We start from the raw sequence: 10,490 nt of genomic DNA on the forward strand, positions 1-10,490 counted from the left end.
GCATTCAGATGCTTATATCTTTCCTTTTCTCCTTTGCTTTTCTCTTCTCTTCTTTTCACAGCTATTTGTAAGGCCTCCCCAGACAGCCATTTTGCTTTTTTGCGTTTCTTTTCCATGGGGATGCTCTTGATCCCTGTCTCCTATACAATGTTACGAACCTCCATCCATAGTTCATCAGGCACTCTATCTATCAGATCTAGTCCAAGAAATGTCAATAACCTCAGATATGCAGACGACAACACCCTTATGGCAGAAAGTGAAGAGGAACTAAAAAGCCTTTTGATGAAAGTGAAAGAGGAGAGTAAAACAGTTGGCTTAAAGCTCAACGTTCAGAAAACTAAGATCATGGCATCCGGTCCCATCACTTCATGGCAAATAGATGGGGAAACAGTGGAAACAGTGTCAGACTTTATTTTTCTGGGCTCCAGAGTCACTGCAGATGATGATTGGAGCCATGAAATTAAAAGATGCTTACTCCTTGGAAGAAAAGTTATGACCAACCTAGATAGCATATTCAAAAGCAGAGACATTACTTTGCCAACAAAGGTCCATCTAGTCAAGGCTATGGTTTTTCCAGTGGTCATGTATGGATGTGAGAGTTGGACTGTGAAGAAAGCTGAGCGCCAAAGAATTGATGCTTTTGAACTGTGGTGTTGGAGAAGACTCTTGAGAGTCCCTTGGACTGTAAGGAGATCCAACCAGTCCATTCTGGAGGAGATCAGTCCTGGGTGTTCTTTGGAAGGAATGATGCTAAAGCTGAAAGTCCAGTACTTTGGCCACCTCATGCAAAGGGTTGACTCATTGGAAAAGACTCTGATGCTGGGAGGGATTGGGGGCGTGAGGAGAAGGGGACAGCAGAGGATGAGATGGCTGGATGGCATCACCGACTTGATGGATGTGAGTCTGAGTGAACTCTGGGAGTTGGTGATGGACAGGGAGGCCTGGCGTGCTGCAATTCATGGGGTCGCAAAGAGTCAGACACGACTGAGCAACTGAACTGAACTGAAGAACCCCTGTAGTGTATGGGTTAAAACTCCCATTATCCTCACTTCCCTTCTTTAACTTACACCCCTCTTCTCCCAGGCAGCCTCTTCTTCCCAGTCAGGCACATACTTCTTGGCTCCTTTCTCTTTTGGCTGGTGGAACAATTACTTAGTTTTTTTCCCAACTGAAGGGGAGAGGAATAGGGCTGTTCTGGTACATGCTCACTACTGTCACAGCTAAACTTTTTATCCATCACAATTCTCAGTCTGCTTCATTTGATATCTCATTATACTATTTGCTCCAAATCCTCCTCACCCACTCAAACTACCTTTTTAAGACTCAGCTTCACCTTCTTTGATGATATGAACAACTGGATCACTTTTTATCTCCTTCTGTGCCACTGACTCTCATCACCACATCACATCAGCCATCTGCCAGGACAACAGGCTCTGTGCCTCTTTTTCAGGTGACACTGGGCGTCTCTGAGATCTCCAACTTTGTTTCCTTTTTCTAGACTAGTTGTTCTCTAACATACAACAGGATCACCTATGAAACTTATTAAAATAGGGACTGCTTGAGACCCACCCCAGAATTTGCATTTCCAGAAAGTTCCCAGCAGCTCTTGCTGCTGTTCAGGAACCATCCTTTAAGAGCCACTACTCCAGACCCAGCCTGTTTCTTTAACTTCATTTTCCTCCCCTCCCTTCTCTTCAGTGATACCTTTAATTTTTTCTTAACTTTCCTTTATCAGGAGGTCCACTAGCCTGCTCCTGAAAGTGAAGTGAAAGTCACTCAGTCGTGTCCGACTCTTTGTGACCCCATGAACTCTACAGTCCATGAGTTCTCCAGACCAGAACACTCTGGGGTGGGTAGCTGCTGGGTACATTTAATTCTGTCCTGGCCCCTACCTATGCAATGCTGTAAGTCACTATTTCAAGACCCTGATACTCCAGACTTCTTGTGTAGCATCCAGTTAGTCAACCCAGAATAATCATTAGTCTGCTTTCCCCAGTTTTTTCTCCTTAAGATCACATGTCTTTAAAGTAGTTATGGAACCATGCTACTTGGCCTACTACAGTTCATGTCAGCTAACTTCACCTGGGTACTTAGAACTTTGCTCACTGCCAAACAATTTTTTTCCCAAAATGTACTGGACAAGCCAAGGCTCAGAATATCTGTCCATGTTAGATGCAACCACAAGTCAGGCTCAAAGCATTCCACTGATCTGAGAAACTCTTGTGAATAATCAATCTCCACAGTTATTTTTCACTTTGCATATATCTAAGGTATTGCCACATGTCTCCCTTGGCATTTTTTTTACTTCCCAGAAATCATGGTAATAACCAAAGGGTTTCTGAGACATTTTGCCCTTTTGAGTGACCTTGCAAGGAGTTATTTAGCTTAGATACCCAGCAGCACCAATTGCTGCTTCAAGGTCTGGGTAGCATTCAAATCCCATCAGCCCCAAGGCTGAACAGGAAGGGAATGTCAGATAAGGCCTCTAACACTCCAGTCTTCTTTAGACATCTGTGTGAGCTCACCAAGAAAACACCCATCTGAATTTACACATCCTTACTCATTCAGTATTCATTTGACTTAATTTAAGCACTGTCCAGGTTCTCAGATCAGCAGTTTTGATACCATACTCATGAAGTGGAAGTCAGAGGATATTTCCATAAATATCTCGGTGATGATAAAGTATAAAGTGTGGTATAAAGGTTATATAACAGACCGCACATAGGGTTGATATAAAGCATTCATAAGAAACCCTATCAGGACCACAATGCACGCTGCAGAGGCCCTGCTCTTGGAAAGCCCTGTGCAAATACCACAGTTCCCTCTTCCTGGACCTCCATGGCTGTTTGCCCAGTCGATAACAATAGCCTCTCAGTGTTAGGCCTGTCCCATGGCCAGCAAAGACTATGTTGTTTCTCTAGATTCTAAACTGATTGGCACAGGGCTGCTCTTGGTCGATCTGGCCTCACAAAGTGTTGCATAAGCTCCAGGCCAATTCTTCTGGGAAGGGCTCTGCCACATTTCTTTTTTTTTAATGTATTTTAATTAATTAATTCAGCTATGCCATATCTTTTTTTTTTTTATAAATTGTGGCATGCAAACTCTTAGCTATAGCATGCAGAATCTAGTTCTCTGACCAGGGATTGAACCCAGGCCCCTTCCATTGGGAGCTCAGAGTCTTAACCACTTACTGGATCCCCAGGTGAGTCATGGCTCTGCCATTTCTAGCATGCGAAACAGCAAACCACTCTGCAAACCGTATGTTCCTATCTGGACAGATCAACCCAAGTGAGATGGGATTAAATAACCCCCAAAGATCTCTGAAAGGGTAATAATATTACAGAAGAGTGAGAAGAAAGTAGAGATGAGAAGCCTGCCTATCTGGCCTGCTTATGATATGTGTAGCCTCTATTACTTTTCTCTTGCTGCTATAACAAATTACCATTAACTCAGTGGCTTAAAACAGACAAATGTATTACTTTACAATTGTGTATGTCAGAAACCCCATATGGTCTCACTGGGCTGCAACCCAGACATTGGCTTGGATGCCTTCACCTGGAGGCTCCAGGGGAGGAGCAGCTCACTTGCCTCTTTCAGCTTCTAGATGCCACCTGCACTCCTTGCCTCATGGCGCCACCCGTCTTCAAAGCCAGCAATGGCAGGTCAGGTTCCTTTTCACTTTGCTCCCCTCTGCTCCTCTGTCCATAGTCATGTCTCCCTCTGACCACAGCTGGGGAAGATTCTCTGATCTAAGGGCCCAAAGGATTAGATTGCATCCATCTAAATAAGCCAGGCTAAGCTCCTCATCAGGGTTCTTCATCACATTATGAAGTCTCTTTTGCTGTGTAAGGTAACACTCACAGGTTCCAGGGATTAGGACGTAGAGATCTTCGGGGCCATTATCCTGCTTGCCGTTTGAACCGAGCCCCGGTGTCTATGAACAAGTCATTCGTCCTTTTTAAAAACCAGCAACAGGCCAGGTGTTTTCCAAGGCCCCCTTTCTGCTCTTCTTTTTTATGAATTCCTGATCTCATTATTTATTATGTTTTGGCTGTGCTGGGTCTTTCTCTGGTTGCAGCGATCGGGGGCTACTCTCTAGTTGCAGTACGCAGGCTTCGCGTTGCAGTGGCTTCTCTTGTGGAGCACAGGTTCGAGGCACTAAGGCTTTACTAGCTGTGGCTCCTGGGCTCTAGAACACAGGCTTGAGAGTTGTGGCACATAAGCTTAGCTGCTCCGTGGCATTTGGGATCTTCCTGGACCACATTCACACCTGTGTTTCCTGCACTGGCAGATGGATTCTTTACTCAGCCACCAGGGAAACCCTGCTCTTACTTTCCAGACTCCTCATCTCCTGTCCTAGTCATGGGTATCCTCACTTTCTGGGGGAAATGACCTCCAACTTGCCTTGTCTGAGTTAAGTTTAACCTTGGGATAATAATGTCCTTTTTTCCCCCAGCTAGTAACACCTCTGATTGCTATTTCTCTTTATTTTTTCTATGTAGAACTACTGAATCTTCATACAAATGCTTTCTCTATTCCCCGTGAAAAAACTGTTTAATTCAGAAATGTCTTGGCCAGTTAAACATTCATCGTTCCTCTGGGTGAAAATGAACACTGTACCAGCCCTCACATAACACTGGTTTAGTCAGCTGTGGAACAAATGTTTAATGTGTTCCTGCTGTATTGCAGGCCTTGCATTAAAAACTAATCTTCTAATGGTGAAAATGACACTATATATTAAAAGAACAGCAAGGCTAGTAGTGGGGCATGCAGGAGACAGGACATTTCAGAGCAGCATGGTAAGTGCTGCTATAAGCAAGCTCAGGGCCTCTGATGTCCCACTAAGGAAGAAAGGGGAGTTCCCTGAAACTAAAAAAAAGAGCAGGAGGGCCCCAGTGAAGGTGAGAGTGAGGTGATGAGAGAAGGGTGGGAGATCCCCAAAGCCTGAGGAAACAGTGTTCACAAAAGCCTAGAGAGTGAAAAAAAAAAAAAAAAAGCCTAGAGAGACTGCAGATTGTAGATAATTTCAGCATTGCTGGAGCAGGGTGTTTGAGGTGGGAGGGTGGTGAGGGTTGATGGCAGTCGGCTGAAAACCTTGTTTACTTGTTAAGGAGCTGGAATTTATCCTGAGGGCAACGTGGAAGCATTGAAATGTTTAAGCCTGAAGTTGGCATAATCAGCTTTGCCTTTTTTTCTGGAGACTCTTAACTGGGAGCTTGATCCAAGAGCACCTGTGTTTTAGCGTCAGTCACGTAATCACGTGGGCTTTCCATGAAGAACTTCGGAGGTAGAGGCACAGCAGCAGGAAGAAGCCTGTGTACTCAGTGCCACTTGCCTCTGAATCTGGCTGCTCATAATCTAAGAATAAAGCACTAGAAATACTATGTAAGCAAAATGAGCCCTCCCTTAAGCAGAGCAGGGATGTGGTCCCTCTCCAGTTGACTGCAGCCCTTTGGATCAGGTCTGAGCTCTCTGCATGGACCACTGGATTCTCTGCAGTGCCTAGAATGAACCGTGCTCCAGTCACCTTTGGGCACTGGACTAGCAGCCTCTTCCTTCCCCACTTAAGTGTCAGAGTAGCTCTTACTCTTCCTTCAAGACTCACCTCCATTGTGTCCTGTAGGTGTGAGTAGCTGCCTGCATGTGTGTGCTCAGTTGTGTCCAACTCTGTGCCACCCCTTGGACTGTAGCCCGCCAGGCTCCTCTGTCCATGGGATTCTCCAAGCAAGAATACTGGAGTGGGTTGCCATGCCCTCCTCCAGGGGACCTTCCTGACCCAGGGATCAGAACCCACGTCATCTTGCATCATCCTGCATGGGCAGGCAAATTCTTTACCACTGTGTCACCTGGGAAGCCCTGTGTCCTGTCGGTAAACCATTTCAAATCCTCTCAATCCAGCCTCCAAGATCGAGCAAGGGCTCCACTTCAGTGAAGTGTTCTGCATTCTTCTGTTTTGTGGTTATCACACTATGCTCTCCTATCCGTATTCAGGTGCTTCAGCCCTCCCCTACCCACCACCACTACAAAAGCTAGAGGAGAAGCCTTGTAATTACACAGATCTGGGGACTTCCTGGTGGTACAGTGGTTAAGACTCTGCCTTGCACACTCTGGCTTACACACTTAGCCAATACAGGGAGTGCAGGTTCAATCCCTGGTCGGGGAACTAAGATCCCACGTGCCACAGGGTGCGGCTAAAGAGAACAAAAAACAAACTAGATCTGGATATGCACCATTTATAACCAATGCAGGATACTGGGCAAGGCGAACACTACCTTAGTATAGTGAAAGTGAAAAGAAAGTGAGGTCGCTCAGTCGTGTCCGACTCTGTGTCCCCATGGAGTGTAGCCTACAAGGCTTCTCTGCCCGTGGGATTCTCCAGGCAAGCATACAGGAGTGGCTTGCCATTTCCTCTTCCAGGGGATCTTCCTGACCCAAGGATCCAGCCTGGCTCTCCCACAATGCAGGTGGCCACTTCACCATCTGAGCCGCCAGGGAAGCCCTTATATAGCAGTCCCCGGATATCAGTTAACAAGAAACCAGTTCAAAGATATGTCGATGAAAGGGACAGGACTTCCTCACGTCACCAGAGGTGCACATGGGAATTAATGGTTCTGGACCTACCGTAACCCTGCACAGCTTCTCCCTCACACTTACCTTTTGCTGGGCAGCAGTAACTGGGCAGAGGAGGAAACAACACCCATGCAAACTTTGCAAGTCGCAAGGCGCTGGTGAGAGAGTTGATTATTTCCATCCGGAGGCGCCATCACCTGGGTGGAGGACACTGAAATGGCAGAGCACTGAGGGGAGAAGGCTGCTGGGGTGGGTGGTTCCGAGATGGGAAACTATGCCCACCTGAGGACGCCCTCCCAAGGTCCAGGGAAAAGTCCTTGCTTGCCCCTGAAAAAGAATGGCTCAAAGGATATGTGTTCACTGTGCAGAAAAATATCAGGAAGTGTCAGAAAAATTGACAGATGAGGTGCTCAGGGTCCCCAAACTTTCTTACAGTTGATGTTCTTAATGTTGCAGTAATTTTTTAAACATACCACTAGGCCAAAAGAAACACCAAACAGTTCCTATTATTTGGTTAGATCCAAATGACTTAATGATAGTAGTTGTGTGATGTCTGAGAGTTATCCTTGTGTATCTCTTGATGATTCAGAATATCCCACACCATCCCATAGAGTTAGCTTCAGCATCTGGGTGGGCCTTGGCACACACTTTGGGGACTACATTACCAAGGCAACAGCAGCCTTCCTTTTGAGGACCAGGGTTCTCTGAAGCATCCATTCCAGGCAGGACAAAGATTCATCAAAGGGGTTTTGATTTTCCCCACTTCGGAGTAACCAAGGGCTTTCCCTGAGGAACAGAATAGGACGAAGCCTATCCTGGGAATTAACATTGAAATTGCTGGTTTTCTTTCTCTCTCCCTCTACCAGCAAGGACTCCTTGAGGGCAAAGATACAGTCTGCATCTCCTACTCTTTCCCTAGAGCCATGACCAGTGTAACATGGGGACTCAGTACAGACACACCTGCCTTTCTCGCACTTTACAGATACGTATTGTGTATTTTTACAACTGGAAGGTTCATGGCAGCCCTTCATTGAGCAAGCCACTTGGTGACATTTTCCCACCAGCATTGCCCACTCTGTGTCTTCATGTCACATTTTGGTAATTCTTGCAATATTTCAAACTTTTTCATCATTATATGTTATGGTGGCCTGTGATCCGTGATCTTTATTGTTACTACAACTTCCTGAATGCTCAGATGATGGTTAGCATTTTTTAGCAACAAAGTATTTTAAAATTAATATATGTACATTGTTTTTCTAGATATAATGCTATTGCACACTTAGCAAACTGTAGTATAGTTTAAACATAACTTTTATATGCACCAGGAAACCAAAGAATTCGCTTGACTCACTTTATTGTTGTATTTGCTCTATTGTAGAGTCTGGAACCAAACCCTCAGTATCTCCAAGGTATGCCTGTACATTTTTGTTGATTGAATGGTTATACCTGTTTCACCTTCCACTATTTTCTTAGAAGATAAGCATTGACATGTCTTAGCTGTAACTCAAGGTTCTTTCCTGAAATATCATCCAAAAAAAAGAGGAAAATATAATTAAAAGTTTCAAAGCCAGCACCAAAGCCCTGATGGGAGCTTAAAATTTCATCTGTTCTCCACCCTAAGCAAGACATAAGGGGAAAGGTGATCGAGGAGTCCAAACACAGCAAAAAGAAAGATGGACATTACTTTGATGTTTTTATTATTTAAAATTGTGGGGTCTTTTTTGATGCTTTTAAATAATTGCTAAATTACTGGGGTGATTTGGGTACAAGCTAGCTATGAGACAGAGGAATATATTAATCTCCCTTTGAGAGGCAGCTGACGGCAATATCTCAGGTTTTCATGCTCTTCCGGAACCTTCCTACTTTCCATTGAGAGGGACAGTCTGTTTCTCCTTCTTTCATTCTGTGTAGAACTTCATGGCTGCCCCAACTAATGGAATGCAGTGAAAACGAACCTGCATACATTTCTAAGAAGTTGTAAAAGGTTATACAGCTTCCATCTGGTTCAGTCTCTCACTCGTGGGATACTTACCTTAGAAGCCAGCCCCAGGCTGTGGGAAAGACAAGACAGCCATGTGGAGAGGCCCACACAGACAGCAACCGGGTCCCCAGCTGACAGCCAGCCTCAACTGCCACATAACAGGAGTGAGCCCTCCAGAGCATGCAGGCTCCCAGCCTCCAAATTTCTCCAGATTATGCTGAGTGGAGCAGATGTCAGTCATCCTCTTCCTCAAATGCAGATTCAGGAGCAAACAAAATGCTGGGATGGGCTTTTGTTTGTTTTGCAGCTCCATACTGCCTACAGGAATCTTAGTTCCCCAACCAGGAATCCGACCCGTGCCCCTTGCAGCTGGAAGCATGAATTCCACCAGGGAATTCCCCAAAACTGTGGTTGTTTAAGCCGCCAGTGTTGGCATATTTATTATGCAGCCTCAACCCAAAAATATTTTTTACCACTGTATTTGAAAAATGTAGGACTTCCCGGGTGGCTCAGTGGTAAAGAATCTGTCTACTAATGCAGGAGACTCAGGTTCAATCCCTGAGTTGAAAATGGCAGCTCACTCCAGTATTCTTGCCTGGAAAATCCCATGGACAGAAGAGCCTGGTGGGCTACAGTTGATGGGGTAGCAAAGAGTTGGACACGATTGAGTGACTAAATAACGACATTTGAAAAGTGTATACTGGTGTAGTAAGGAACACAGAACTCTGAACGTAGAATGCCTAGGTTCCAATGCTAGCTCCAATATTTACTACTCTCAACCTTGGGTAAATTACTTAACCTCATGCCTGTTTCCTTATCTGTAAAATGGAGGTAATAAGAGTCCCTGCTTCATAGGGATGACGCTAATTATTTAGGGGACTTAAGATGTGCAAAGTGTTTGGAACTGTGCCCACTATGAAATAAGCTCTAAATAAGGATTAGATTAGCAGCAGCCGCAGGACTAGAAAAGGTCAGTTTTCATTCCAATCCCAAAGAAAGGCAATGCCAAAGAATGTTCAAACTACTGCACAATTTCACTCATTTCACATGCTAGCAAGATAAGGCTCCAAATTTTTCAAGCTAAGCTTCAGCAGTACATGAACTGAGAACTTCCAGATGTACAAGCTGGATTTAGAAAAGGCAAATTTGCAACACCTGTTCCATCATAGAAAAGGCAAGGGAATTCCAGAAAAACATCTATTTCTGCTTCATTGACTATGCTAAAGCCTTTGACTGTGTGGATCACAACAAACTACAGAAAATTCTTAAACAGATGGGAATACTAGACTACCTTACCTGCTTCCTGAGAAACCTGTATTCAGGTCAAGAAACAATAATTAGAACTGGACATGGAAGAACAGACTGGTTCAAAATTGGGAAAGGAATACATCAAGTCTGTATATTGTCATCCTGCTTATTTAATGTATATGCAGAGTACATCATGCAAAATGCCAGACTGCATGAATCCCAAGCTGGTATCGTGATTGTCAGGAGAAATATCAACAACCTCAGATACACAGATGATGCCGCTCTAATGGTAGAAAGTGAAGAGAAAATAAAGAGCCTCTTGATGAAAGTGAAAGAGGAGAGTGCAAAAGCTGACTTAAAACTCAACATTCATAAAACTGAGATCATGGCATCCAGTCCCATCATTTCATGGCAAATAGATGGGCAAAAAGTGGAAACACTGGCAGATTTTATTTTCTTGGGCTCCAAAATCACTGCAAGCAGTGACTTCAGCCATGAAATTAAAAGACAGTTGCTCCTTGGAAGGAAAGCTATGACAAACTTAGACAGCATAATAAAAAGCAGAGCTACCACTTTGCCAACAAAGATTCGTATAGTCAAAGCTATGGTTTTTTTCCACTAGTTATGTACGAATGTGAGAGTTGGACCATAAAGAAGGCTAAGCACCGAAAAACTGATGCTTCGATTTGTG

This window comes from Ovis canadensis, chromosome 16 (genome assembly GCF_042477335.2).
Source record: "Ovis canadensis isolate MfBH-ARS-UI-01 breed Bighorn chromosome 16, ARS-UI_OviCan_v2, whole genome shotgun sequence".
Classification (NCBI taxonomy): Eukaryota; Metazoa; Chordata; class Mammalia; order Artiodactyla; family Bovidae; genus Ovis; species Ovis canadensis.